We start from the raw sequence: 22680 nt of genomic DNA on the forward strand, positions 1-22680 counted from the left end.
GCCTATCGGGCTCATTTTCAAAAGAAAAAAATGTCCAAAAAGTGGCATGTCTGCATTTGGACATTTTTCTCACAAAAACGTCCAAATCAGCATTTTTAACCCTATTTTTACACATTTTTCTCTGAAGTCTGACAGAAGTGTGTTCAAATCTCAAGGGGGAGTGCCAGGGGTGTTTTCAGGGCAGAACTTGGGTGTTTCTAAGACAGACATTTTTTAGCCATAATGGAACAAAACAAAACCGTTCAGGACTACAACTTAGATGTTAATTTTTATTTATTTTATTTATTTATGGCATTTATACCCCGCTCTTTCCCACTCGATAGCAGGCTCAGTGCGGCTTACAGGATGTGGTACAGAGTATCATAGAGATAACACAAAGTAAGGTACAAGGTGTGGTACAAAGTACCACAGAGATAACACAGAGTATGGTATGGAGTATCACAGAGATGATCCAGTTGGAAAGAGTAGGACAATAGGGAGGGATGTGTGGGAGAGGATTGGAGTATGGGTAGTGTGGTTTGAGTTTGAGAATTAAGTTGGGTTATTTGGGTAAGGTTGTCTGAAGAGATAAGTTTTAAGCAGCTTTCGGAAGGGTAGGTGTTCATTGGTTGTTCGGATGTGTCGAGGTATTGCATTCCAGAGTTGGCTGCCTATAATGGAGAAGTTGGATGCATAGTAGGTTTTGTATTTGAGGTCTTTGCAATTTGGAAGATGGAGATTGAGATAAGTACGAGAAGATTTGGACCCGTTCCTGGCTGGAAGATCGATCAAGTTGTTCATTTAGCTTGGAGATTCGCCATGGAGGATCTTGTGGATCATTGTGTGGGCTTTGAAGTTTATGCGTTCCTTGATAGGAAGCCAGTGAAGTTTTACACGAAGGTGCCCTAAATAACCAGATAACCACTGAAGGGAATCAGAAATGACCTCCCCTTATTCCCCCAGTGGTCACTAACCCCCTCCCACCCCCACCCCCCAAAAATATAATGAAAAACATTATTACCAACCTCTATTCCAGCCTCAAATGTTATACTCAGGTCCATTAGAACAGCATGCAGGTCCCTGGAGTAGTCTAGTATTGGGTGCAGTGCACTGCAGACAGGTGGACCCAGACTCCTACCTTCCCCTACCTGTTACACTTGTGGAGGAAACTGTGAGCCCTCCAAAACTCAACAGAAACCCACTGTACCCACATATAGATGCCCCCTTCACCTGCAAGGGCTATGGTAGTGGTGTACAGTTGGGGGTAGTGGGTTTTGGGGGGGCTCAACACACAAGGAAAGGGAGCAATGGTGAGATGTGTACCTGGGAGCATTTTATGAAGTCCACTGCAGTGACCCCTAGGGTACCCTACAGCTGTCCTGGGATGTCAGGGGGACCAGTCTACTAAAAAAATGCTGGCTCCTCCTACATCCCAATGGCTTGATTTTGTGCATTTTGCACTTGGACAGTTTTTTTTTTGTTTTTTTTTTCGAAAATGGACCAAAAAACAAAACGTCCAAATCACAAAACGTTGTTCAAAACAGTATTTTTGAAAATAAAAGATAGATGTTTTTCTTTTTGAAAATGATCTTCTTTCCTATTCGGATTTTAGACGTTTTTTACAAAACTTCCAAAGTCAGACTTAGACGTCATATCGAAAATGCCCCTCCACGTAACTTTGTAAGTCTATGCGCTTTCAAAATAAGCCTCTACACATTCTGCCTCTGTTTGTCCTTCTTTGCTGTCTATTAAGATGTACTAATGTGTATTCTGTTGATGCTCTAAGCATACTACGCTATAATGTGCACTGTTGTTTGAATATTTTGCATTTTTGTTTGTTCATTACCTATTTCTGAGTTAAACTTGCTACACTCTGCCTTGGGAAAATGTCTTCAAAAACAAAGTAAATAAATCCTAATAAATAAAATAAATATTATAATTACCTATTGTAATTTAATAGTTTGTCTTTTTTTTAGCTTCCCGTTCTAGAGAAATTCTCTCACCTGAAACTCAAAGGTGACTTAATTGTCTTGCAAAAATCTGCAAATACCAATTAATGTATTCCCTTTTCCAAATCATTATAGAGGCCATTGCCCACTTATCCTCCCCCTCTATCAATTATTTCTCTGCTCCAAGTTACCTGGCAGTAAATAGCTTTTCCAAACCTGAACTCTGCTGAAAGCAAACATCGCTCAGAACCTGTGCTAAGCAGTTACTGTAAATTGCATTCCATTTTCTTCTGCAAATACCTTTACACAGGCAAATATCCACATAACTCACCCAAACACAACTTCGGAACGTAATTGTGCTTTTCCTCTTTCCTTTTACAGATGTCTAACATGATTTACAAGGAGGTCTGGGCAAAATGGAATGCATGCATTCTACCATGTAAATAATGGCTCAGACATTTCTGCAAATCACCTCTACGCTAAGAACTCGGCAAAGGAGCCAGAATAGAGCAGAGAATGTCGGCATGTCTCTAGAAAATAAATGAGATTGCAGGTTTACTGGGCAGTGAAACATGTAAAATGCACCTCTTGCAGAACTCAAGATCCTAACTCAAGGCCAACCCATTATATCACAAATAACCCACCCTACCCATCATGCTCATAAAGTAAAAACACCAGTTATTACAGAGGTTATGCAAGACATTTGTACAAATAGACAAGGAGAGGCATTTTCAATATGACATCAGATTTGGACATTTTGCACTAAGCATACCAAATCTGAAAAGAAAATATGGCCATTTTCAAAAAAGCAAAACATCTGTCTTTTTTCTTTTTTCTTTTTTTTTAATGGCCACATGTAACATGTTTTTGTGCTCTGGACATCTTTTTAGTTCATTTTGAAAACAAAATGTATAAGTGGAAAACAGAAAATTTTATCCTTAAAATTGAGTGTGGTACCTGAAGATTGGAGGGTGGCCAATGTAACGCCGATTTTTAAAAAAGGTTCCAGAGGAGATCCAGGAAATTATAGACCGGTGAGTCTGACGTCGGTGCTGGGCAAAATGGTAGAGACTATTATTAAGAACAAAATTACAGAGTGTATTCAAAAGCATGGATTAATGAGACGTGTCAACATGGATTTAGTGAAGGGAAATCTTTCCTCACCAATCTACTGCATTTCTTTGAAGGGGTGAACAAACATGTGGATAAAGGTGAGCCGGTTGATATTGTGTATCTGGATTTTCAGAAGGCGTTTGACAAAGAACCTCATGAAAGACTCCAGAGGAAATTGGAGAGTCATGGGATAAGAGGTAGTGTTCTAGTGTGGATTAAAAACTGGTTAAAAGATAGAAAACAGAGAGTAGGGTTAAATGGTCAGTATTCTCAATAGAGAAGGGTAGTTAGTGGGATTCCCCAGGGCAAGTGCTGGGACCGCTGCTTTTTAACATATTTATAAATGACCTAGAAATGGGAGTAACTAGTGAGGTAATTAAATTTGCTGATGACACAAACTTATTCAAAGTCATTAAATCGCGGTAGGATTGTGAAAAATTACAAGAGGACCTTACGAGACTGGGAGACTGGGCGTCTAAATGGCAGATGATGTTTAATGTGAGCAAGTGCAAAGTGATGCATGTGGGAAAGAGGAACCCGAATTATAGCTACATCATGCAAGGTTCCACGTTAGGAGTCACGGACCAAGAAAGGGATCTAGGTGTCGCCGTTGATGATACCTTCTGCTCAGTGTGCTGCTGCAGCTAAGAAAGCAAATAGAATGCTATGTATTATTAGGAAAGGAATGGAAAACAAAAATTAGGATGTTATGATGCCTTTGTATCGCTCCATGGTGTGACCGCACCTCGAATATTTTGTTCAATTCTGGTTGCCGCATCTCAAAAAAGATATAGTGGAATTAGAAAAGGTGCAGAGAAGGGCGACGAAAACGATAAAGGGGATGGGACAACTTCCCTATGAGGAAAGGCTAAAGTGGCTAGGGCTCTTCAGTTTGGAGAAAAGGTGGTTGAGGGGAGATATGATAGACGTCTATAAAATAATGAGTGGAGTTGAACGGGTAGATGTGAAGCATCTGTCCACGTTTTCCAAAAATACTAGGACTAGGGGTAGGGGGCATGCGATGAAGCTACAATGTAGTAAATTTAAAACGAAACAGAGAAAATATTTCTTCACTCAACGTGTAATTAAACTCTGAAATTCGTTGCCAGAGAATGTGGTAAATGCGGTTAGCTTAGCGGAGTTTTAAAAAGGTTTTGATGGCTTCCTAAAGGAAAAGTCAATAGACCATTATTAAATGGACTTGGGGAAAATCCACTATTTCTGGGATAAGCAGTATAAAATGTTTTGTACTTTTTGGGGATCTTGCCAGGTATTTGTGACCTGCATTGGCCACTGTTGGAAACAGGATTTTGGGCTTGATGGACCTTTGGTCTTTCCCAGTATGGCAATACTTATGTACTTATGTAAGCTATTGGGATTTAGGAAGAGCCAGCATTCTTAGTAGACCGGTCACACAGATTTCCCAGGAGATCAATGGGACACCCTAGGAGGCACTGCTATGAACTTCATGTAAAAGCTCCCAGGTACAGATCTGAGGGCCAGCTGCACTAAACTTAATGAGCCATTAACGAGCAAGTAGTAAACACTGGCATGCACTAAAGGCCATTTTCCGATCACGGTAGCAGCTAACGAAAACGGAATGCAGATGATCCAAAGGCTATTTATAGCTATTATAATGAGATGCACTACAGTTTTCCGATCCCCTTACCATGAAAAAACCTAACAGGAGGTCTACACCTCTCGTTGGGGCAAATTGGAAGAAAAAAATGTGTCAGGGACGTCCTTTTTGGACGTCCTTCACCTGGAAAAAAAAACCCCACTCCAAAGACTTTCTTTTTGGACATCCTTCTAAAAACCTATGCCGCCCTAAAAGAAAACCCCGCGCCACTCACCCCCTCCACGGCTTGCTGCAGGAAGGCTCCAATGCGGCTTGATCGTAGCAGGAGAGTGCAGTTGAGGAATTCCATCCAAAAAGTCTTATCTTTCAAAAATTCAAATTTTTCTGATATGGCAACAAGGCTGAAAAACTATTGGCATGTATTGTAAAGGCTAACGGGGGGGGGGGGGCTGGTAATAGAACCATACCATCCCTGAGAGATACAACAGGAGGCATTGAAATCACAGCTTCCCGCAGCCCCGGCCTCCCCTGCCATCCTCTGTGCCCTGGGGCCCCGCCCCTGCCGCCCCCCCTGAGATCGAGGTCGTCGTCGCCGCCACTCCCCCCCCCCTCCACTCACCCCCCTCCATCTGCCACCGGGCCGGGCCCTCACAGCGCCTCTCACCTCCGTGTGAAGGCGCTGCAGCAGGCAACAGCAGATCACCTCCCTTCGGACTTCCCTCCTTCCCTCCCTGTGTCCCGCCCTCGCAGAACTACGTCAGACAAGGGCGGGACAGGGACGGAAGGAGGGAGGCCTGAAGGGAAGCGATCTGCTGTTGCCTGCTGCAGCGCCTTCACACGGAGGTGAGAGGCACTGGGAGGGCCCGGCCTGGTGGCAGACGGAGGGGGGCGAGTGGAGGGGGGAGCGGTGATGATGACGACCTCGACCTCAGGGTGATGGCGGGGCCCCAGAGCGCGGAGGATGGCGGGGAGTCCGGGGCTGCGGGAAGCTATGATTTCAATGCAGGGGGAATGGCGACAGTGACCTCGCGGAGGGGAGGGCGGTGGCGGAAGGGAAAAAAAAAGAAAGCCAAGTGCTTGTCAGGGACGTTCATAAAGAACGTCCTCCACCCCCCCCCCCCCCCCCCCCCGCAATAATAAAAACGTCCTTTTTGGACGTCCTTCACTCAGCTGAGAGACCTGGAAGTCTCTGAGCCAATCACAGCGCGTTTTAGCTCAGCTAAACGCGTTGTGATTGGCTCAGAGACTTCAAGGTCTCTTAGCTGAGTGAAGCACGTACAAAAAGGACGTTTTTATTATTGGGGGGGGGCTCCAAAAAGGACGTCTTTATGGATGGACGTCCTCAACTGCACTCTCCGGCTACGATCGAGCCGCATCGGAGCCTTCCTGCAGCAGGCCGTGGAGGGGGTGAGCAGCGTGGCGTCTTCCTTTCAGGCAGCACAGAGGCGTATTTGACATGCGCAGAGCAGCCAGCATAACGCTTGGCTGCTCTGCGCATGCTCAACCGGCCGACTGGCTGACTTTACTGATGGAATAAAGAATGCAAGTGAGCTACAACGAGCAGCTCATTTGCATTCCTTTTCCTTGATGCATGCCCATTCCTTACCGATTCGCTAAGGGAATCGGTAAGGGAAGGGCTTTAATGATTTTTTAGTGCATCTTGGCCTCAATGTTTCCCCCTTATCTTGTCTGTTGAGCCCTCCAAAACCCACCACCCCAACTGTACACCACTACAACAGCCCTTAAGGTGAAGGGGTCACCTATATGTGGGTATAGTAGAGTTTTGGTGAGTTATGAAGGGGCTCACATTTTCCATCACAAGTGTAACAGATAGAGTGGAATATGGGTCTGGGTCCCACTCTTTACAGTGCACTGCACTAACCACTATACTACTTCAGGGACCTGCTTGCTGCTCTAATAAAACTAGCTATAACATCTGCAGCTGTCATAGAGGCTGGTAAGTAATATTTTTAATTACATCTTTTTGAGATGAAAGGAGGTCAGTAACCACTGTGGGAGTAAGGGGGGTCAACCCTGATTCCCTCCAGCAGTCTTCTGGTCATTTAGGGCACCTTTTTGTGCCTTATTCATTCTAAAAACAGGTCTAGTCCAAAACGTTGAAGTTTCAGCTCTAAATGTTTTCATTTTGGTCCATTATGGCTATAAAGCGTTCAAATGTTAGGAACACCCTAATCCCACCTTCAACACACCCCCTTGTGATTTGGACACAATGCAGATGAATTCAATAGATAAACATCTGCAAAACAGGTTTTGAAAATACTGAATTGAACGTTTTGAGAAGAAATTTGTCCAAATGCTGCTTTCTAACACTTTTTCGACATTTTTCTCTTTCAAAAATGAGCCCTAAGGACGGTCATAGCAACAGTGAAAGACGGAAGGATAACACACGTCTTTAAGCTAAGTACATTTAAATAAAGCTGATGTAAATTCGAGAAGGAAGAGTTGAGTAGAAGAATCTAAACAAGTCATAAAGACTAGGATGGTTTTTAGCCGATGATGAAGAAGGCCTAGCCCTCCTTTTGCAAGCAAGCAGAAGAGGTGCTTCTCGAGGCGTTTTCCTCCTTAGAATTAATTGTCTTTTGCTTTCTTTTGCTTACCTAAACTGGTTTTCTAAAGTTATATGAAGTAAAAAAAATTCTTTAGCCATTTCAACCCAAAAAAATCAAATTGAAATGATTTCAGAAAATTCCATGGTGGAAGTGATAACAGAGACATGGTACATTCTGTACACTGGGCAACTGGCAGTATGTAGAGAAATAGAAAAGATAGCTGATACAATATTGATACACCAGACAGGCAGAGTCAGTGTGCCCACAGCAAGAAGTGTCACCCAGTCCCAGAATTATAACTCACTTTTTTTTTCTATTGTTATCATTTTTAAGGAATAGTATAGTATGAATAGAGCCAGAGGTACTAATAATTGCATGCATACCTGCTGAGATTGTGCATGTTACAGTCATGTTAGCTATATTTCATCCAATATTCAAAGCAAATTATGCTTTTGTCTGCAGCAGGTGAATGGATAATTTGTATATCAGCATTTTTTAAATTATTTTTATTTATTTGGATTTTGCTTACACCTTTTCAGTAGTAGCTCAAGATGAGTTACATTCAGGTACACTGGGTATTTCCCTGTCCGGCTCACAATCTAAGGGCCCCTTTTACTAAACGGCAGTAAACCCAATCCGGGTTTACCACTCGCTAAACAGGAAGTACTGCCGGGCCATTTCCTGCAGGAAAGAGAGACTTCCTTTTTACCTGCTATGGTTAAAGGGGGCCTCGGTGTGCGTAAAAAAGATTTCCCAATGCAGGCCGCCTTTTGCCGCAGCTTGGTAAAAGCGGCCCTCAGTTTGTACCTGAGGCAATGGAGGGTTAAGTGACTTGCCCAAGATCACAAGAAGCAGCAGTGGAATTTGAACTGGTTATCTCTGAATGTCAAGACCTGTGTTCTAACTACTAGGCTACTCCAATTATGTGGATAACATTGGGCCATTTAAGGAGGAGTTACTAACATGTGTTAAGAAAATAATGCATAATTTTTGCTGCTTAATATGGGCTAAATGGCAAAATTGTGTGTTATTTTACCATAACACAAGTTAATTTAACGTACCATAGGTTACATAATAATGAGATTGAAAACACCCTATTATTATGTAAATTCATAACACAGCTTACACTGAACTTTGAAAGCTTTGCAATGTCTCTTAATACATGTTAGCAATCCCATCCTTAAATAGCCTAATACTATCTATATACTGTAATATGAAAACATGCAGATGAAGAAATGATCAGAAAATTAGGGACGCAAACAAACTGGGCAACACAATAATAATGGGTGATTTCAATTACCCCGATATTGACTGGGTAAATGTAACTTCGGGGCACGCTAGGTAGGTAAAATTCCTTGATGAAATCAAGGACAGCTTTATGGAGCAGCTGGTACAGGAGCCGACGAGAGAAGGAAAAATTCTAGACCTAGTCCTTAGTGGAGCACATGATCTGGTGCTGGAGGTAATGGTGCTGGGGCTGCTTGATAACAGTGATCATAATATGATTGGATTTGATATTAGCTTTGAAGTAAGTATACATAGGAAATCAAATACGTTAGCGTTTAACTTTAAAAAAGGAGACTATGATAAAATGAGAAGAACGGTGAAAAAAAAACTTAGAGGAGCGACTTCGAGGGTCAAAAATTTACAACAGGCATGGATGCTGTTCAAAAACACCATCCTGGAAGCCCAGGCCAAATATACTCCGCATATTAAAAAAGGAGGACGGAAGACCAAACGACAGCCGGCGTGGTTAAAAAGTAAGGTGAAGGAAGCTATTAGAGCTAAAAGAAAATTCTTCAGAAAATGGAAGAAGGAACCAACTGTAAATAACAAGAAACAGCATAAGGAATATCAACTCAAATGCAAAGCGCTGATAAGGAAGGCTAAGAGGGACTTCGAAAAAAAGATTGCGTCGGAGGCAAAAACACATAGTAAAATTTTTTTTAGGTATATTAAAAGCAGGAAGCCGGCAAAAGAATCGATTGGACCGCTAGATGACCGAGGAGTAAAAGGGGCGATCAGGGAAGACAAAGTCGTAGCGGAGAGATTAAATGAATTCTTTGCTTCGGTCTTCACCGAGGAAGATTTGGGTGGGATATCGGTGCCAGAAATGGCATTCGAAGCTGACGAGTCGGAAAAACTTAATGAATTCTCTGTAAACCTGGAGGATGTAATGGGGCAGTTCTACAAACTGAAGAGTAGCAAATCTCCTGGACTGGATGGTATTCATCCCAGAGTACTGATAGAATTGAAAAATGAGCTTGCGGAGCTATTGTTAGTAATATGTAATTTATCTTAAAATCAAGCGTGGCACCAGAAGATTGGAGGGTGGCCTATGTAATGCCTATTTTTAAAAAAGGTTCCAGAGGAGATCCCGGAAATTATGGACCGGTGAGTCTGACATTGGTGCCGGGCAAAATGGTAGAGACCATTATTAAGAACACAATTACAGAGCATATTCAAAAGCATGGATTAATGAGACAAAGAGGGGCATAATCGAACAGGGCGCCCAGGTTTTCCTGGGGCCATCCTCGCAGTACGTCCCCGTGAAGGGGTGGAGAAACCCATATTATCGAAACAAGATGGGCGGCCATCTTTCGTTTTGATAATACGGTTGGGGACGCCCAAATCTCCACATTTAGGTCGACCTTAGAGATGGTTGTCCCTAGAGATGGTCATCCCCGATTTTCAACGATAATGGAAACCGAGGACGCCCATCTCAGAAATGACCAAATCCAAGCCCTTTGGTCATGGGAGGAGCCAGCATTCGTAGTGCACTGGTCCCTTCATATGCCAGGACGCCAACCGGGCACCCTAGGGGGCACTGCAGTGGACTTCACAAATTGCTCCCAGGTGCATAGCTCCCTTACCTTGGGTGCTGAGCCCCCCCGAAAAACCCCAAAACCCACTTCCCACAACTGTACACCACTACCATAGCCCTAAGGGGTGAAGGGGGGCACCTACATGTGAGTACAGTGGGTTTCTGGTGGGTTTTGAAGGGCTCACATTTACCACCACAAGTGTAACAGGTAGGGGAGGATGGGCCTGGGTCCGCCTGCCTGAAGTGCACTGCACCCACTTAAACTGCACCAGGGACCTGCATACTGCTGTCATGGAGCTGGGTATAACATTTGAGGCTGGCATAGAGGCTGGCAAAAAAAAAATGTAAGTTTTTTTTTTTTCGGGTGGGAGGGGGTTGGTGATCACTGGGGGAGTAAGGGGAGGTCATCCCCGATACCCTCTGGTGGTCATCTGGTCAATTCGGGCACCTTTTTGAGGCTTGGACGCAAGAAAAAATGGACCAAGTAAAGTCGGCCAAGTGCTTATCAGGGACGCCCTTCTTTTTCCATTATTGGCCGAGGACGCCCATATGTTAGCCACGCCCCAGTCCCGCCTTCGCTACGCTGCCGACACGCCCCCGTGAACTTTGGTCATCCCCGCAATGGAAATCAGTTGAGGGTACCCAAAATTGGCTTTCGATTATGCCAATTTGGGCGCCCCTAAGAAAAGGCACCCATCTCCCGATTTGTGTTGGAAGATGGGCACCCTTCTCTTTTGAAAATAAGCCTGAAAGTCAACATGTATTTAGTGAAGGGAAATCTTGCCTCACCAATCTACATTTCTTTGAAGGGGTGAACAAACATGTGGATAAAGTTGAGTCGGTTGATATAGTGTATCTGGATTTTCAGAAGGTGTTTGACAAAGTACCTCATGAAAGACTCCAGAGGAAATTGGAGAGTCATGGGATAGGAGGTAGTGTTCTATTGGGGATTAAAATCTGGTTAAAAGATAGAAAACAGAGAGTAGGGTTAAATGGTCAGTATTCTCAATGAAGAAGGGTAGTTAGTGGGGTTCCCCAGGGGTCTGTGCTGGGACTGCTGCTTTTTAACATATTTATAAATGACCTAGAGATGGGAGTAACTAGTAAGGAAATTAAAGTTGCTGATTACACAGTTATTCATAGTCGTTAAATCGTGGGAGCATTGTGAAAAATTACAAGAGGACCTTACGAGACTGGGCGTCTAAATGGCAGATGACGTTTAATGTGAGTAAGTGCAAAGTGATACATGTGGGAAAGAGGAACCCGAATTATAGCTACGTCATGCAAGGAGTCACGGACCAAGAAAGGGATCTAGGTGTCGTCGTTGATGATACGTTGAAACCTTCTGCTCAGTGTGCTGCTGTGGCTAAGAAAGCAAATAGAATATTAGGTATTATTAGGAAAGGAATGGAAAACAAAAATGAGGATGTTATAATGCCTTTGAATCGCTCTATGGTGCGACCGCATCTCGAATATTGTGTTCAATTCTGGTCGCCACATCTCAGAAAAGATATAGTGGAATTAGAAAAGGTGCAGAGAAGGGCGACGACAATGATGAACGGGATGGGACGAATTCCCTATGAGGAAAGGCTAAAGCGGCTAGGGCTCTTCAGCTTGGAGAAAAGGTGGCTGAGGGGAGATATGATAGAAGTCTATAAAATAATGAGTGGAGTTGAACGGGTAGATGTGAAGCATCTGTTCACGCTTTCGAAAAACACTAGGACTAGGGGGCATGCGATGAAGCTACAATGTAGTAAATTTAAAACGAATCGGAGAAAATGTTTCTTCACTCAACGAGTAATTAAACTCTGGAATTCGTTGCCAGAGAATGTGGTAAAGGCGGTTAGCTTAGCTGAGTTTAAAAAAGGTTTGGACGGCTTCCTAATGGAAAAGTCCATAGCCTTTATTAAATGGACTTGGGGAAAATCCACTATTTCTGGGATAAGCAGTATAAAATGTTTTGTACTTTTTTGGGATCTTGCCAGGTATTTGTGACCTGGATTGGCCACTGTTGGAAACAGGATTTTGGGCTTGATGGACCTTTGGTCTTTCCCTGTATGGTAATACTTATGTACTTATCTATCAGCCACAGGTGAATGCATAATTTGCTTTGAATATTGTATAGAATATAGCTAACAAAACCTGGATTATTTTTCCTGCTTAGGAGTTTGCTTTGAATATTGGGTAGAACATAGCTCAAAGCTAGTTATTTTTCCTGCCCAGAAACATTGGATCAATAATACATAACCCAACACTCCGAGAGGGGCTAACACTGTCAAAAAAGTTGCAATCCTGGGTGTCTCCTTCCCCAAGCAAAGATCCCCTAAAGATACTCCCAACCCCCCCCCCCCCCCAGACCACCCACTACCCAAAGACACATATATCTCCTAGTGTTTAAGCCATGCCTTCAGACCCCATTAGCTCCACGGACTCCTCCAAGACTTCCATCCCATGAGTTGCATTATTTCCCATGTATTGGCATATTAAATTATGCAAAATTTTATTTTGCTTTATAAAAATAGTCATTTTCTAACACTTGTGTGCAGTACAGTTAGTACTTGTGGGGGGGTGGAGTGAACAGGATCTTAGTGATCAGAGAGTGCTTTGGCATGCATGGTTTTGCATGTACAGTACATGATGTTGTGGGAAATGTGAGGTAAGCTGGTGAGTATAACAGGCGAGTGGATATAGTTTGGGGGCATTTGCTAATATTTAAGTGCCAGTTACATGCATGTGTGCACATGTGTATAAATGCCAAAAATATTCCTAAATTCTATTCTGTAAATACGCACTTTCCCTAACAGGGAAAATCCTTGTTGTATTTGTTTACTGCAGAGCAATTTCCCCCAAATTCTATAAAGGGCATGCACAACTTAATTGATTAACAAGTCTAGCACCAATAATTGGTACTTAACCAATTAGCAGCACAATTGGCTTTAATTAGAGTTTAAACACACAACTTTCTAGGCGTATTCTACAACATGGCATGCATAAATTCTAATGTGCACAGCCAAAAAGGGGGCATGGCCATGGGCGTGGAATGGACGGATTCTGGGCATTCCAAAAAACTATGCACACTATTATGGAATACATCTGATCTGTGCCTAAGATAAGTGCAGGTATTTAGGCCTGATTTTAGATGGCCTAAATGGGTGTACCTAAATTTTAGTCACAAGAATGGTGTATGAGCATATTCTTTAAACTACGCGTAACTTTAGGCATAGTTTATAGAATTGTGCTAAGCGTCTGTTTTTTTGGCGCCATTTATATAATTTGGCCTTTTACAAATGCTTGAAAAAAGAAAACATCTACTGTTTCTTCCAATTTTTCTCTGTTACCTGTTGATTTTAGTGAGAAATCTAAGGAGAAAATATGGATCAACTTCTCAGTGGCGTAGGAAGGTGGGGGCGGTCCACCCCGGATGCACGCCACTGAGGGGGTGTTGGCTCCGCTGGTTCCCTGCTCCCTCTGCCCCGGAACAGGTTGTTCCGGGGCAGAGGGAGCAGGGAACCAGCGGAACCGACACCCCCCCAGCGGCGTGCACACAGCAGGCAAGATTGCACTCGGGAGGGGGCTTGGGTGATGCGCCGAGGGGGGGTTGATGCACCGAGGGGGGGTGTCATGCAGCACCCGGGGGGGGGGGTGCAGCGGCAAACTGCCCCAGGTGGCAGCCGCCCTCGCTACACCACTGCAACTTCAGCTGTATAGTGTCTTCAGAGTTGGTTTCAGTGTGGAATACAGTAAAGTCTAAAGCATGTTTTTAGATGTTTGTCCAGCCGGATTGTTGGGTTAATTGAAACAGGAGATTGTTCCTTATTTGGTGACTTTAGTGAACACTTCTTTGACTACTGATAAAATGCTATTATGAGGGAAGAGATCTGTTGTTTCTCCATGAAATATTGATTTGACGAATCCTATGGATTATTGACCAATCTCTTCTTTGCCATTTTTATCTAAGTTGTTTGAGAAGGTAGTTTTGATCCAGTTGGAGAATTTTTTGGAAGTAATAACATTTTGGATACTTTTCAGTATGGTTTTAGGAAAATCACAGTTGTGAGACCTCCTTGTCTACAATTGATGTTATTTATCTTGGATTTGACAAGGGTAAACAGTTTGTTGTGATCATGCTAGATGTTAGTGCGGCTTTTGATACTCTGGACTATTCTATTTTATTGGCTAAGCTGATGGCTGTTGGGATAGCAGGATCAGTGCTAGACTGGTTCAGACCTTATTTGAGTGAGGGGACATCTAAGTACATTGTTGGTGACTCCTTTATGGAATGTTTGCCTGCTAATATTGAGATGCCTCAGGGTTCTTGCCTTTCTGCAATTTTATTTAACATCTATATGTTACCATTGTGTAAGTTCTTAGGTGAGCTTGAGGTATCTTATAGTTTATATGCTGATGATGTTTTTTTGGAAGGGGGGGTTCTATTTACAAGGGATTTTTCATTTGCTTTGTCTAGAGCTAAATTTTTCCTGTTGCGGGGTTAATGAGTGGATGTCAGCCAACCAGTTGACTATAAATGTTGCCAAAACTGAATTGATAGTGTACTCTAAGATTGCTATGGAAGAACCACTTTTGGTACTAAAACTGGATTAAGTTGACATTCCCGTTTGTACTCAAATTGTGAGCTTAGGAGTCATTGTTGACTTTGCTCTTACAATGAAACCTTTTGTGAAGATCCTTATTTTGAGATCTTATTATCGACTGCGTCTGTGATGGTATTTAAAAAGTATTCTTTCTTTTGCTGGTTTTCGGGCTGTTGTTCAAGTGCTCATTCTTCTGTATCTTGATCATCATAGTTCTTTACTATGTAGATTGCCTTTGACTACTACTTTTTGCAGCCCAAGTGCAAGACCCTACATTTTTAAGCTTTAAATCTTAGTTGCCAATTTCTGGATCTTCAAGGTTTGCTAGATCCCTCCTCATGCTATCCATACTCTCTAGGTATCTACCCACAGGGCTCTCCCCTTTCACCTACCTTATTTAATATTATGATGATGCCTTTAGTCTCAGCACTCGCAAAATTGCAACCTCAACCCTTTCATCTATGCGGATGATATTACAGTCTACATCCCCTTCCACTCCACTGTATCAGAAATTGCCAACCTCATTGATGCCTGTTTCTCCGTCTTAGAGCATTGGGCCCAGGTGTTCCGCTTCAAACTAAACAGGGACAAAACCCAGTGTCTCATCCTCTCATCCACTCACGCCCATGTATCTGACACAATGCTTCCAGTAATGGGCTCTGCCCTTCCGATTGCCAACAGCCTGCGGCTTTTAGGAGTGCACCTGGACTCACATCTCCAGCTGGCCGATCACGTGCACTTGGTCTCCAAAAAAATGTTTCACGCAATGTGGAGGCTTCGGCGCATAAGATACCTCCTTACTAGAGATTTTTTCCGTACCCTTGTCCACTGGCTCGTCCTCTCCCATCTGGATTACTGCAGTGGAATTTACGCAGGCTGCCAGGCCTCTCTGTTGAAAAAGTTCCAAACAGTTCAGAACACTGCCGCGACACTCATCCTTAGAGAAAGACGCTTTGCCCACGCCGAACCCTTGCGCTTTAAACTCCATTGGCTGCCTGTAGAGGACCGCATTGCCTTTAAGCTTTGCTCCCTAACACATAAAATCATCTATGGGGCTGCCCCGGATTACATGCTCCCCTTGATCGACCTTCCGCCTAGAAATGCCAACCCTGCTGCTCGGTCCTATCTCCACCTCCACTTCCCGAATTGTAAGGGTGTCAAGTACAAGAAGATTTTCACCTCGTCCTTCCGCTACTGGAGTCCCAAACACTGGAATGCCCTACCGCACCACCTTAAAATTCAAGCGGACCATGCCCTCTTCAAGAAGTTGTTAAAGACCTACTTCTTTGCTAAGACTTACTCCCCACCTTACGCCGCTGATTGATGCACCCCCCCTTGTCCCTTACCCTGCCTAGTTCATACTGTTAGATTCTCCTCCCCCTATTTGCTTCTTGTATACTTTCCTAAGCTTTCAACTTTGTAATTTTTACTTAACTTTCTGTATGCCACATTGCGCCTGCATGAGTGGGAAAATGTGGGATATAAGCAACCCATAAATAAATAAATAAATCTGCAAAAAGAAAAACCTTGCCAGACAGTCCTTCCGCAATATCACTCACAGCCAGCCAGCCCAAGGACAGATCCTTGTGGCTCAGACTGTAGGGCTCATACCATGGGTACTCAGTTTATTTATCAGCTACCTATGCAGAACAGTGTGAAAGGCTGTGCTAAAATCCAAGTACACCACACCTATCACCCCTCCCATATCCAACTGTTTGGTCACTCAGTCAAAGAAATCAATCAGATTTGTCTGGCAAGACCTGCCTCTAGTAAAATTATTCTGCCTTGGGTCCTGCAGTCCAATTGATTCTAGAATCCTCACAATCCTGCGGGGCTACCCCCAGTCCTTCATCAGTGAACACAGAACAGTTATAAGCAGTTCAGCTTTATCCTTATCAGTTTCTATAATTTCCTCCCTTGATCCTCACAATGCCATTTAGGCACAACCTCTCATCAATTTATATATCTAAAAAATGTCCTCCAATTTTACTGTATTGGCTCTCTCTTCTTCCATTTGTATCTTTGCTTTTCTGACAGCTTTTCCATCTTCTCTTAGCTTTTCCAGATATTTTTGCCTGTCTTCCTCTTTCTGAGAGATATCCCTGGTAGTCTAGGGGAGATCAGGCAAAAGCGATGCCCACTCACTCCTGTCCAGTTCTGTCTTCTCTTGAAAATGGTTGACTTCAAACAGTATTAACTACCCCCTCCTCCCCACCATCACCCCCACAAATTGGAATTTCTAGGACTGAAAACTTGTTGATGCAAATGGCCGTGCCTAAAGTTAAGGATGATCCCGGACATAAGCACGTCTTAAAGACTGAAGGGGAATATGATTGAGGTCTTCAAAATCCTGAGTGGTGTGGAGCGAATGGAATTGAATTGATTTTTCACTCATTCAAAAAGTTCAAAGACCAGGTGACGCTAAATGAAATTGCATGGAAATACTTTTAAAACTAATAGGAGGAAATATTTTTTCACTCAAAGAATAATTAAACTCTGGAGCTCATTGCCGGAGGATATGGTCATGGTGATTACTGTATCTGGCTTTAAAAAAGGTTTGGACAAGTTCCTGGAGGAAAAATCCATAGTCTGTTATTGACATGGACATGGGGGGAACCACTGCTTGTCCTGGGTTTGGTAGCATGGAATGTTGCTACTAATTGGGTTTCTGCCAGGTACTTGTGACCTGGATTGGCCACTGCTGGAAGCAGGATACTGGGCTAGATGGACCACTGGTCTGACCCAGTATAGCTATTCTTATGTTGTTAATAGCGCTTTTTCAGCGTTGTATATAGAATTTAGCCCTAAATGGTTAGCATATCCATACGCAGGAGCCCTTAGTGCATTCTACATAGGAGGAAGTATGTACTCCCTTGTCAATATTTTTCAGGTTATGTGCACTAATACGAACATTAGCACAAGACCTGAAAGAGAAATATAGGAAATTCCTGTATTTCCTGGGCATGCTAGAAATGGACTTAGTACATGGGAAATTCGCACATTGGCACACAATAAGCCTATTTAGTAGCGTGCTTTAGTAGGCATACCCCTGGTCGACATAAGAAATACCACTGACATTTCCCACACCCTGTCAAACAAACGCATATCCCGATGCAAAGACTCTTCACATGCTATTTCTCTGGTGACAGAATGGGGGGCAAAAGGGCATAGTTTGAAACGCCCTCCACTACCCATGTAAACGCATCCTCAGAAATACCTCTTTTTAATGTGAATGAAAGTCTGAGCATTCATCAAAGTCCCGTGTACTTTTAGTTGCTATGAGGGAGATTCTTTTCGACAAGGGCTCTCTAGCTGTGGAACTAATTAGGGTGCCAGCTAAGGGAGAGGGGAGTGGTTATCAAGGTACTGCAAACTTTGAGCTTTTACTTCACCTTAATTTCAGGAGACATCCACTAGCGGTAGGTCAGTGCTGCAGGTTACTGACTCTCATGGTATATGAATGACGCTGTTTGTAAGCCACCTTGCAAAGCCATGGCCCGCTGCTCCTGGGCATTGCTTAAAGGGGGCCGGCCACAGTGAAAATAAGAGGTCCCTGAGCCCCTCAATCCGAAACTCCCCTCCCAAAGGCCGTGCATACATTATACCCCTCCCAGTAATGTCCTCCACCAGATTTTTTTTACTGCAAACTGTGTTCTAGCTGTTTTATGGAATTTACATAGTAATGAGATGTTTTGCATGCATTTACATGCTTCACATCTCATTACTTTGTACCCCACAGTAAACTACAAAATCCTGCATTAAAGCACTAAAACTTACATTAGAGCTCTTTACCATGCATTAAGGGGATGGGATTTGATATACCGCGCCTTTCTGTGGTTACAATCAAAGTGGTTTGCATATTATATACAGTTACTTATTCTGTACCTGTGGCAATGGAGGGCAGAGTCACAAGGAGCTGTAGTGGGAATTAAATCCAGTTCCCTTGGCTCTCAGACCACTAACCATTAAGCTACTCCTCCACTTCCATGTCATTAAGGGGCAAATAATGCTCATTATGGCCAAAACACAGCTTGATAACTACTGCTCTAAGGGCTTCTTTTCCAAAGCTGCGCTAGCGATTGCGACACAGCAAATAAGAGGAAGCCCATTCAATTCCTATGGGCTTCCTCTCATTTCCTGCACCAGGAATCGTTAGTGCAGTTTAGTAAAAGAGGCAATCAATGCCTTTGAAAACTGTCCTCTTCATATTTTCTTGTAGATGCAACTTTCATTAAAAAAAAACACTAGAGGGAGACAAAGTATTTTATAAAAAATTAAGATCTTTTTTCCAGTGAAATTTCCTATGCCATCCACAACAGGTTCCCTCATAACATCTGTTAGTAGTCTGTGATGACTTATAAGAAGAGGTGAGAAAAGTGAGAGGAAACAAAAACATAGTGTAGGTGTATTTAGCAGATAAATATCTATTGTTTTTTTTAAATACTTATTTAACACTTTTCATGTAAAAAAAAACAACCCCACATAGTCATTGCATCATTACAAACATGTATTAACACAAAAAATATTACTAGAAAAAGAACTACACCTATTTTCACTTCTTATCCCAGTGAAGGGCCCCTTCTCTGGCTGCCTCCCCTTTTCTACCACCCTTCCCTCTCAGACCCCCCCCCCCCCTCCTAATATTCTTCCGAAAAGTGTCATAAAACCATTTACATGAAAAAAAAAAAAAAAAGTTCACTGCATTTTATCAGCAATTTTTTGTTTCAATTCATTTTGATATTTTTTTGTTTTCTTTTTCATTTGTAATATTCTGTATCCTTTGACGTTAGAATACACTAGAGTGCACTGCATAAAATAGCACACACTATTACAAAATGAAAGAAAAGATTCAAAACTGCAACAAAGTTATACAGCAGAGCAAATCTCTGAAAATGATGCTGACCTCCCATAGGTATTGGTCTTTTATGTTTATGTTTATTTAAAATCTTGATACATCACTTGGGCCGGTGAACAGGTCACAGCAGTGTATATGAACCAGTATATGAAGAAAGGGAAAAGGGAAAGGAGATGGGACATGAAGTTTCTTCCTCTGACACGCCTTGTGAGCTTGGACAAGTTGTGTCACTTTCCATTGTCTTAGCCATAATTTGGGTCACGGTTTTCAAACTCATTTCAGTGTCAGGTTGCTATAGGGGAGAGGGTAGGGGTGGGCTGAATGAAGGTGGAATTTGTGAAACAATGACGTCTATAAAAGGCATCCAGTTAATTTATTTAGTTCTGAGTCAGGGTGGTGTGGGGGGGGGAGGGGAGATTTAAAAATAAAAAGTGGAAGGCATATGAGCAGTGGTGTGCTGGGAGCCGGTTGTTAAAGTAGGCCTCCCCATGGCTACTAACAACTGACTCCCAAAATGTGGGGTTGGGCCCCCTCCTGAATTCTCTTTTACTTTGCTGGCAGTGATGCTGGCCCCACCAGCCAAGTAAATAGACTGCTGCTGCTCCCTGCTCCTTGTTTCTGACTCTAAGCATCAGGCTGGGACTTTTCATGCAAGCGCAAGAAGGTTCCATCGTGCTGGCGCTGCCGGTTTGCGCTTCAAAATGGCTGCCAAGACTTACAAGGGCGGCCTCCAAGACTTCAGTAGAAGTCTCGCGAGGCCGTCCTTGTAAGTCTCGGCAGCCATTTTTAAAGCGCGAACCGTCAGCACCAGCAGGGGAAAGTCAGTGCTGACAGCAGGCAGGCAAGACTGCCTGCCCCGAAGAATTTGAAAAGTCAGGTCGGAGACGTGAGAGACCGGATCCGTAGGGAGGGAGGGAGGAGAGTCGGTTTGCGCGTTTCAACAACCGGCTCGCAAGTCGGAATCGGCTCTTGCGAGCCGGTGCGAGCCGGCTCCAGCACACCACTGCAAATTATCCACATTCACACACTTTGGGAGATTTATCAATTAAAGTTGATTAATAAAGTTGGGATTAATAATGCATACACACAACGGTAACTGTAACTGGGTAGGGAGTCAGGAAATCAGACTGGTCTCTGATTCTTAACATTTTGGGTGAGATGGAAGTTTCCCTGTATCAGGGAAACCCTGGAATTGCAAGCCACAGGCTCTAAGAGCTACAGTAGGAGATGCAGACCCGACAGAGAAGGGGACCCCTGTAGGATCCTCCTGAAGACAGCAGCAGAGTAGCCCTTGGGAGAAGGCTCAGGGTTGAAAAAAAGGCCATTGAGGGCACAACTGGTGCCTGAAGTGGGCTTTGAGAGCAGGCTCAAGGTAGAAAAAAAGCCTTTGAGGTAGGGTTACCATATTTGTGGAGACAAAAAAGAGGACACAAAAAAGTGGCCTGTGCTAGTCTGGACCAGTAGCATAGCTATGTGGGGCCACGGGGGCCTGGGCCCCGTAGATTTGGCCCTGGACCCCCTGCCAACGACCCTCTCAACCCCCCCTCCCGCCGCCAACCCACCGTCGCCATCGCCTACCTTTGCTGGCGGGGGACCCCAGCCCGCGGCAGCCGAGGTCCTCTTCTTCCAGAGCAAGGCTTTGTTCTTTTTCTGAGTCTGATGTCCCGCAGGTGATGGCGGGTTGGCGGCGGGAGGGGGGGTCAAGAGGGTCGTTGGTGGGGGGGGTCAAAGTTGTTGGTGGTGGTGGCGGCGGCAGGGGGGTCGGCAATGGCGGGGGGGGGGGTCGGCGGCACCGGGGGGGCTAAAATGTGCCCCCTCACCTCGGGCTCTGGACCCCCCTCCCGCCGAAGTCTGGCTATGCCCCTGGTCTGGACCTGTGAAATTGGCACGCGCTGGGCCATTTTTTAACTTGGCTAGGAAAAAAGCCTTTTTTTAATGGGGCAGTAAATGGCCGTGCGCTAATATGAAAAGTAGCTCGCGGCTACTAACTGCCTGAGCCCTTAATTCCACCTGTTTACTTGGCGGTAAGGGCTCATGAGCTACTCACGTGGTAATCAGGCAGCGCACGGCAATGTGGCTGCGCTGCTGATTACTGCCGGGAATGCTCCCTGTGGTAGAAAATAGAAAATTATTTTCTACTGCGGGAAACAGCGTGCTCAAACTTTGGAATTACCACCAGATACCTGCGCTATCTCGGCAGTAGTGTCAATTTTGAGCACGTTATGTGCAAGGTAGCCCTACCACGGCTTAGAAAAAGGGCCCCTAAGGTTGAAACTGGGGCCACGCCTAAATGTACGCATGTTCCCCGCCCTATGTGTTATTCTATAAACCAAGTTATCCAAATATGCCTACATTTTGGATACCATATACAGAATCTAGCCCTTAATTTATACAAATACCAAAACTAACACAGAGCGCTTTAATGCATCCTGCATTAGGTCATATGTGCCATGTTGGGCGTGCATTAGTGTTTAATGCAGCTTAGTAAAAGGGCACCAAAGTTAGGAGCATAAGCCCTTTGAGTATCAGCCTCATAGTCATTAGATATTGAAACAAACAAAATGTTAAAGCTTCTCTCTGTGCCTACAAATCGTCTGCTTGCCCAAACAACCTCAGACAAGCCTCTTTCCAAAAATACTAGGACTAGGGGGCATGCAATGAAGCTACAAAGTTGTAAATTTAAATCAAATCAGAAAAAATATTTCTTCATTCAACATGTAATTCAATTCTGGAATTTGTTGCCAGAGAATGCGGTAAAAGAAGTTTGCTTAGCAGGGTTTAAAAAAGGTTTGGCTAACATCCTAAAAGAAAAGTCCATAAGCCATTATTAAGATGGACTTGGGGAAAACCCACTGCTTATTTCTAGGATACACAAATATAATGGCTTAAGTTTGTCCAAAAAATACTTGTAAAAATACACAACTGATAATGAACAAAAACCAATATTGCATTCAAGAACTTCTGACTGGTATAGGTGTCTCATAACAACTTGGACGTCTAAATACGTCTACTTGTATTAAACTCACAAGTTTATGTAGATTTGTAATCATCGAACACCTCCAGCCAACCAGTAGTATACCATATCTATCATATATTTAAGCCTGGATAGAGTAATGTTTCTCATTCATTAATAAAAATATCAATTGCCAGGCGTGAAAGACTTTTTAAGTACTACTGATCAAAAAATAAACATCATTGCAATAAATTAGCAAATAATGC

Source organism: Microcaecilia unicolor, chromosome 5, assembly GCF_901765095.1.
Source record: "Microcaecilia unicolor chromosome 5, aMicUni1.1, whole genome shotgun sequence".
NCBI lineage: Eukaryota > Metazoa > Chordata > Amphibia > Gymnophiona > Siphonopidae > Microcaecilia > Microcaecilia unicolor.